This window comes from Camelina sativa, chromosome 2 (genome assembly GCF_000633955.1).
Source record: "Camelina sativa cultivar DH55 chromosome 2, Cs, whole genome shotgun sequence".
In the NCBI taxonomy this organism is placed as follows: domain Eukaryota; kingdom Viridiplantae; phylum Streptophyta; class Magnoliopsida; order Brassicales; family Brassicaceae; genus Camelina; species Camelina sativa.
This window is the reverse complement of record NC_025686.1, coordinates 9,497,942-9,506,406: the sequence shown is the minus strand read 5'-3', so window position 1 is coordinate 9,506,406 and position 8,465 is coordinate 9,497,942. Positions and strand designations below refer to the sequence as shown.

At 30.0% G+C, this 8,465-nt stretch overlaps 1 long non-coding RNA gene across 1 annotated transcript; it reads right to left on the bottom strand.

Moving 5' to 3' along the window:
* On the bottom strand, positions 4,235 to 6,385 carry LOC104720843. The gene is made up of 4 exons (XR_756791.2): positions 6,104 to 6,385; positions 5,810 to 5,868; positions 5,647 to 5,719; positions 4,235 to 4,535 (listed from the first exon to the last, which is right to left on the bottom strand). It is a non-coding gene; the product is annotated as an uncharacterized LOC104720843 (long non-coding RNA).

The following is an 8,465-nucleotide window of genomic DNA, read 5'->3' as shown; positions in this document are numbered from 1 at the left end:
GGCTTTCCTTTGATGTTGACTGAGTTTGGGACTGAGGAGAGTGGCCGTGACATCAGCGGAAACCGGTATATGAATTGTTTGGTGGCTTGGGCGGCTCAGAATGATTTGGATTGGGCGGTTTGGGCGTTAACCGGAGATTATTACTTGAGAACCGGTAAAACGGATATGGTTGAGACTTTTGGTATCTTGGATGCGAATTGGAAAGACGTGAGAAACGCTACTTACTTGCAGCAACTATCTGGAATCCAATATCCCTTTAAAGGTAAGAAAAAGCTATATAAAAAATGAATAGCTTCGCAAAGTTAGCTCAAAACTCAAATTTTGGTTTTTTTCTTTTCGAAATAAAGAATCCTAGTTTTTTTCCCATATAAATACTTATGTATACACAGGACCTGGATTGCAATCAAAGAACGCTATCTTCCATCCATTGTCTGGACTCTGCGTCACCCATAATCCCTCAGACAAATTACCAACACTGCGATTAGGACCATGCCCTAAAGCCGACACATCGACCTTCAACCCCAACGAAGGCATTCTTTGGATCAATAAAATGTGCGTCGAAGCTCCCAATGTTGCTGGACAAAAGGTGAAGCTTGGAGTTGGCACTAAGTGTTCTAAGTTGGGACAAATCGCAGCTACCAAGATGCATTTGGCGTTCAAGACAAGTAATGGTTTGTTGCTATGTCTTGACGTGGACTAACGTGACAACAGCGTCGTCGCTAACCCTTGCAAGTGTTTGACAAAGGATGCTTCGTGTGATCCAGCTACCCAATGGTTCAAAGTTCTTTAAATCCTGTAGTTTCTATGTTTTATTCTTGAGATAATGTATTTGTAATCATCAAAACTACGATTTATGATTATGATTGTTCAACCTTATATATATTATTACTTATCCTTGGAAATAAAAATTTATGATTCCCTTGAAACTAAAATTAAGAGTTTCCAATACACCACCCAAAAATAAAAATATTCAAACTTTTTTGAAAGAAAATTTGGTAAGCACTCAATTAATAATTGTTTAATCACCACAATCTATTTGAATAAATAAAATCACTAGCTAGTGTCAAATTTTAACCGAATGAAAAAAGTTTTAGTGACAAGAAAATATATTTTTACAAAGCTATTTTAGTTTACTGGTTTACCCTACATATTCTAAATACAGAAGGTGTATTCTAAAATTTGTATATCATATTTTCGACGTTATATGGATCTTCATGTCTTCTTNTTTTAGTTTACTAGTTTACCCTACATATTCTAAATACAGAAGGTGTATTCTAAAATTTGTATATCATATTTTCGACGTTATATGGATCTTCATGTCTTCTTCATCATTTCCTAAGAATTTATCTTTGTTTTCTTTGAAATTTTTACTAAATCAATTGCAAATGTTAGTTTATGAAAAGTTGTCATTTGTTAATAGAACACATAGATAGACAAATTTTTAAATATTTATTTTTTATTTTCAATATTCCTCTTAACAAATATTAAAATATTATCGATCTATAAAAAATCAGAAGATTCAAAACTTGAAAAACTAGTACAGTGCTAGGTTTCCTAGTTAAATAATTGTAATTTTCATTTTGTTTTTGCTATTTAAAAAAAAAATTGAAAAGATTATGACGTAGTAAATGGGTTACAGTAGCGGTAAATGATTTAAAAAAAAAAAATTAGTTAATATTAAAATAGGTTTTTGAATTTTTGTTTTATTTCTCTTTTCTCATTGGTAAGGTTTTTTTTCCCGGTATCACATTTGGTTATACTCTTTTGTACCTAAAAGAGTTACAAATTCGTTTACTATGAGAAGAGTGAACAACTCTTCAAGTGCTTGAAGTAACCTAATCTGGACGTTAAAAAAATAGAAAAAAAAAAGAAAGAAAAAAGAAGAAGAAGAAGGAGAATTACAACCATGGTTAAAAGAAATGTTTGGAAAACTCAGTTTTTTCTTTTTGTGTTTTCAAATTATGCAAAAGCTATGTCAGGAGAAAATCGAATCATTGGACCTCAAAATTTATTAGTTTCAAGAGGATAATACTAAATTCACTCGTCGAGCTATAGAAGTAGAAGTGAAGAAATTAATCCAACCCCAACGGACCTTTACGAATAGTCTCCTTTCCGTAAAAGCTGACTCAGCTCAATGAGAATTGATTCTTAAGCCATTTTGGAAAGCCACTAACGGAAATTAGTCTTTGTATAACTAAGGAAAGGGCAATGGGACCCTACTTTCTAAAAAGTCCAAAATATAATATTTTCTTGCATATGTTAAGTAAGCTATTACGCTTTTTTCAAAAGATGGCTGTTTGGTCCGCCAAATTAAATTCTTAAAAAAAATAGGTTTTAGTAAAATTATTTCCATGTCTTGCTTTCAGCTTTCTAGGATCATGAAAGATCCAACTTTTTGGACATGCTTAAGATTTGGCACTATTTGACATGTATGATTGGTAAATACGTTCATTCTACAACAAAGGGAAAGGAAAAGTATAGTTATATATTCGTTAATAGGTGGAAACTGAATACGATAGCTTGTAGTTGTAGAATACCGATTTCAAGATAATAAAGATTTATGGAATAAATTAAAGTCCCACACGAGACATAGCCTCAAATTCTCGGTGTATTAGACTCGAGATCGAGATCAAACTAGAATTGCATCAGCTAAACCCTAATTTTATAGTCTTGCGAAACAAGAAATCGACATAACCTCTCTATAATATAAATCATCATCTTTCATCATGTGATTTTGAAGCTATAAAACAGAGGCATTACGTTCGTGCACAAATTAACTAAAATAGTGAGGCTTTTTAAATCTTTAAATATGTAAAAGTTTACTTTTTTTGTTGGACTATTTGTGCAACTCAAAGTCGTCTAAAATATATTTAACATTATCGTATCGTATCGCTTTTAGACTTCACGCCAGTGCTTGCTGATGCTATGCAATAACGTTACGTTCTAGTTCAAGTGTATGCGTCTCTATGTATATATAACACTTCTTTTGGATATTCTTCTCTTTAAAAATAATTTATTTCCACCACTCCACGAATAAAACATTTACAAATCATTTACTAATATATTTTGTAAAATTTACAATATTTTTTATTTACGATTGATACTTTCTGACGTATATATATTCCATCCGAAGGAAAGAAAATTTCCTAGAAGAATAATACTTCTTTTGTTGAAAACTTTGATGTTACTTGAGCTTTAAGCCTCAAATTGCATACATATACGATGCTTCTTGTATCATAATACAATTCTATACGTTCGAAGATTCAACTAAACAAAAATAAAAGACAATGGAGTATTATAACTTGTATATATGCATGTGTTAGTTGGTAATGGGATGAAACATGAATTTGTTTTTCCTGAGTTAGATTTCTACTATAAACAAAATCACATGCATGTTACAAAACAGTGACTTCGGCCACTAATTTGTCTTGTCGGTTAATTGTGTTATATGTGTTAGACATAAAGGAAATATATATATATATATATATATATATATATATATATATATATATTTCTATTGTCTAACAATATGTTCTTTACATGTTCTTTACGATGCACATCGAACCTGATACCTTAAATGTAGTTAAAAAATTAGGTGGGCAAACTTTATCTGACGTGGAATTAATTAGAGGGTGAGTAATGGGTTAAATGCGGTTGTTGCCGGTGTGGTTGCGAGAGTTTGTGGAAACGGACGGTTGTTTTATTAAACGTTTTGAACATTGATTTAGCATTTAAACTTAATGCGTTGGTGAAAGTTTTATGACTGATAGGTAGACCAAGGAGTACAATAAATAAACATTATTATATACTCCCTCTGTTTTAATTTAATTGTCCTTGTAGGACTTAATTTTTGTTTCATATTAGTTGTCGTTTTAGATTTTCAATGCAGATATTTGTTGAATATTCCAGTTTTATCCTTACTGTTTTAAAGTTTCAACCAATGAAAAAATTATAAAATATATTAATAAAAAGCAAGACAGAAAATTTAATAGCTTCCTTAATTTGTGTGCAAAAATCTTAAACGACAATTAAAAAAAAACAGAGGAAGTATAATATATGACTATATGTAGTTCATAATTATATAGATGTTTAAAAACATCAAAAATTATATTATTATGATTAAAAAACTAAACATGACTAATACTTAAAAGTCAGTGAAAAATAAAGTACTAAATAATTTACAAATAAGTTTTATAATAAAATGCTTATTACTTTATGCATTTGGTTCATCACCAAAAATTGTATTAATTAAGTAATGTGACAAACGGCAAAATACATCTTTGATTTTATCCCTATATAAGTAAAAGAGAAGTACAAAATCGATTATGGGTCGGATCAATTTGAAAAAATAACCCGAAATCAAGTAAACGGATACGGGCGAGAAAAAACCGTAAAGTAATAGTTGGATCATCCGGCTATTAAAAGCATTCTTTCGATTATTTCCAATTCGAACATCATCCAACTTCTCCTAACCGCCCTCGATCACAATCTTACCTTTATCATTATCATACCTTACCAAACTTCCGCGCGAATCACTGAAACCATTTAGGAAAATCAATTATGAACAAATATTATACATACCAAATATACATACCCAATTGATCCTACTTTCGAGCAGCGAGAATTGTTTTAACTAAAAGATTTGCAGTTCAAATACTATTCAATTGAAAGAGAATTTCCATAGAATATACCCTAAAACTAACCTAATTAGTGATCGATCTACGTCTTCCTATAAATACCCATTAGTCATCTAGGTTGAATTCATCATACCTTCTACAATTTCTTTGATTTGTTCTTTCAATACTCTTTACAAATGGCGGCCATGGCCATTGTCCAATCAAGCCATACAAGACTGGCTGGATGATTCAAGTCACAATTGTTCATTCTTGGTCACAATATACCATTTTCTCTGGTGAGACCATTGAAAATGGTCTTAGGTGATATGGCGGTAGGTTTATCAATTATTCATTTCACAGTATTTCAGTTAGATATTACAATGAAGATTTGTTACTGACTATGAGTATGTGATCTTATATGTGTTTAGGGTACTCTTATTAATCTTATATGTGTTTTTTTTCCAACAATTCATCTTATATGTGTTTAGAAATCGAAGATCCACTGCTTTTGGCTTGGTTTAATCTAAACAAGTATTCATCTGAAGCAAGAGAACTAACGTTTGAGGACATACCATAGTACTTTACATGGAATCCGAAAGACAAATGCTTCGAAAGACGGAAGAGAACAAACGGGAATAGAAGAATTATCTTATATGCCAAGTAAGTTTGATGGTCATTTTATATTTGAAACTTCTTTTCCCTTTTCTAAAAGGACCAAGATGTGATGAAGATTTAAGAACTTTTGAAGGTATTGTCTATGACACTTGCAAGGAAGCGTGTTTGGCTAGAGGATTACTAGATGAATGAATTATTTTTATGTTTGAAGGCTTAATAAAATATTTATGTATTTTTCAAATTATCTATGGTTTCTTGCTGTAGTATTTTTATTTGTTGAATAAAACCAATATCTAAAAAGTTTATTGAGATTAATTTTCATGGACATATCAAATAATTCTATTTTTTGTTTATATATAAATCAAGTAACGAAATATATCAATATTATTTGTTAAGAGTTTCGGGAAACACTAACCAATAAGTAGTCTCTTCCAAACACTTTAGATCTATGTAATGTTAAATGGCTCCACTGAAATACATGATATGTGCTGTCGTATATGCAATACAGAACAAAATCTTATTGCAAGAACTTTAGCGCATCTATGAAATAAGTAACCCAGTAGGAAATGTAAACTTACATATCATTACGGTTATTTGGTATATGTTCTTCATCTCGATTATCGCAATTTTGTATACACTGGAAACATAAGAAATTTTATATTCATCACATACAATACAATTGCAAAGCAAAATACATACACTCATTAAATTTGCCACTTCTGTGATTTACTTTAAACATATAACAAATGAAAGGTATAATAATAACAAATTGGTAAACTGTAGACTATATGTTTGATTTAATCACGAGAAATATGTATTCTTATTCTACCTGTAATAACATAAAATGAATGAGTGAATCATAGGCAGCTTACCAGATTAATTGTATTGACAAGGATCGGGCCAATAAACCAAAACCCAATACTGAATCCGCCGATCAAGATATCGATTGACTACTACATCTGAATGATCTTCGAATTTCCAAATTTGGGCTTCTCCGAAAACAATTGTAACAGATAAAATTCATCTCAACATGTTCCATAAATAGAATAGTTGTCAGACTTGAGAACAGCAAAGGTTTGTGTCAAATATATTTTGAAAAGTCGAGGGTTTGGAAATCGAAGAAAACCGAGATTGTGTTTTGGGAAAGAAGATGAGAAAACAGTTCTCCTTCGGTCTTTCCAATGGAGATCTCGATTCATAAATCGGTAATTAAGAAAAAGGCTCTCGGCCCAAAGGAAGCCCATTTAAATGCATCTCTTCATGATCCATTTGGTACGGGAATATGTTTTACAGCCTTAGATCCAGATGGATAATTACACGCAACCAAAAAAAAAAGTCGTAGTAATTAAAGCTTAGCTTCCCAAATTTGCAACAACCATCTCACTATTAAAAGCTAACATTGATAATTTTATAATGTAAATATCAATAACTCTCAATAATTTAAACACTTTTGTTAAATTAATTTTATACAAATTAAATTATTTTACAACATTTTTAAGATTATATACATAGAAAATTTAACTAAATAACACGTAAACATTTTCATATGCTCCAGCAGACATATTCATCATTTCTCCACGCTGTAGCGGCCTTAACTGATCATTACTTTATATAAATCATTTTTTAATTACCAAAATTAAATACTAACACAAATTATAATGTCTTTAATTTCAAATATTAAGACAATTTCCTCATTATTTGTATTCTTATTTTATTTTATCCAAAATCATTATAATATTAAATCTTTTCTCTAATCTAATTTAGTTTATTTTATCAAAACGCATCATACTGCCATTTATTTTTCCTTTCTACTGTTTTATCCAAATTCATTGTATAAATATATAATCTACTATAATATATATATATATATATAATTGATTGCACTATAATGAACCGAGAGTGTAACATATTCCAATCTGTTATATACTGAATGTCTCTATGAATATTCTCCCGCACTGTAGCGCAGGTCCGTCCCTAGTAGATCTTTTAAATTGCCTCTATAATTATGAGAAAATCTCTTCAAATAATCCAAACGAGATTTGGTTTGCCTCCAACTCAACTCAATTCCAAATTGTTTGTTTATATTCTTAACAATATTTTCCTTATGGATACCACTTAGAGGTACTTTTTTGAGTTATTTTGTTTGTTTTTACCAATATTACCCGTTGAAATAACGTACATGTGATTTCGTTTGACCACATAAATTTCTGAAGTATTAAAAGATATTTTAAACATTTTATATCAGTCCAAAATTATGTATAAACATAAACTAACTTAATTTTAAAAATTAAATAGGGTTAAGAATGTCATACAGAGAAAATGGTTACTTAAATATATATATATATAACGTTATTATTTGTTATTTTTTTCAACATAGTCGCAAATGTCCGCAATTACAAACGCTTGCGGAAACTAATTTTTTAAATCCAATAATAACAAATAGTCTAGAGCGGTGTAAAGCATTTGTATGATTAATACCACCATTAGACCATCTCCAATGGTTTTTCCTATTTTTACCTTTAAAATAGAGGAATTCTATTATAGAGATGACTTTTGCTCCACTATTTTTTCTTCTAAAAAAGAATATTCCGTAGAGATTCCTTTTTTATTTTACTATTAATACCTTTTACTTATAAAAGTTACAAACTAACCCATTTACTTTAATATTTGTGAAACTTTCATAAAATTATGATATTATTTAAATTTTTAACATTCATAAATATTATTTAAATACTAAACCTCCACTTCATTAAATTATTATTAAACTATTTAAATATATATTTTATTTATTTTGATCATAAATATAAGTGTTAAAAGTTCATGGACCATTTTATAAATAAAAAAGTTCAACTCTATTATAGAGGAAAAAATAGAGTTTCTCTATATATAGAGGAAAAAATAGAAATCTCTATTATAGAGGTAGAAATAGAGATGGGTTGGAGTAGATTGTACTCTAAAATAGAGTTAAAAAGCAAATATAGAGGTGGGTTGGAGATGCCCTTAGCAACCGTAACCATCTGCAAACTCTACGTTTATGAGTGTTAGCTGGAGAACTAATCAACACATAAGTTGTTTGTGGTTGGACATGTTTTCACCACCAAACCCACTTCGATGCTGATGCACCTGGATCACTTAGACCATCTCCAATGGTTTTCCCTATTTTTTCCTCTATAATAGGGGAACTCTATAATAGATGTGAGTTTTACTCCAATGGTCCTTTTTTTTTTTTTTTTT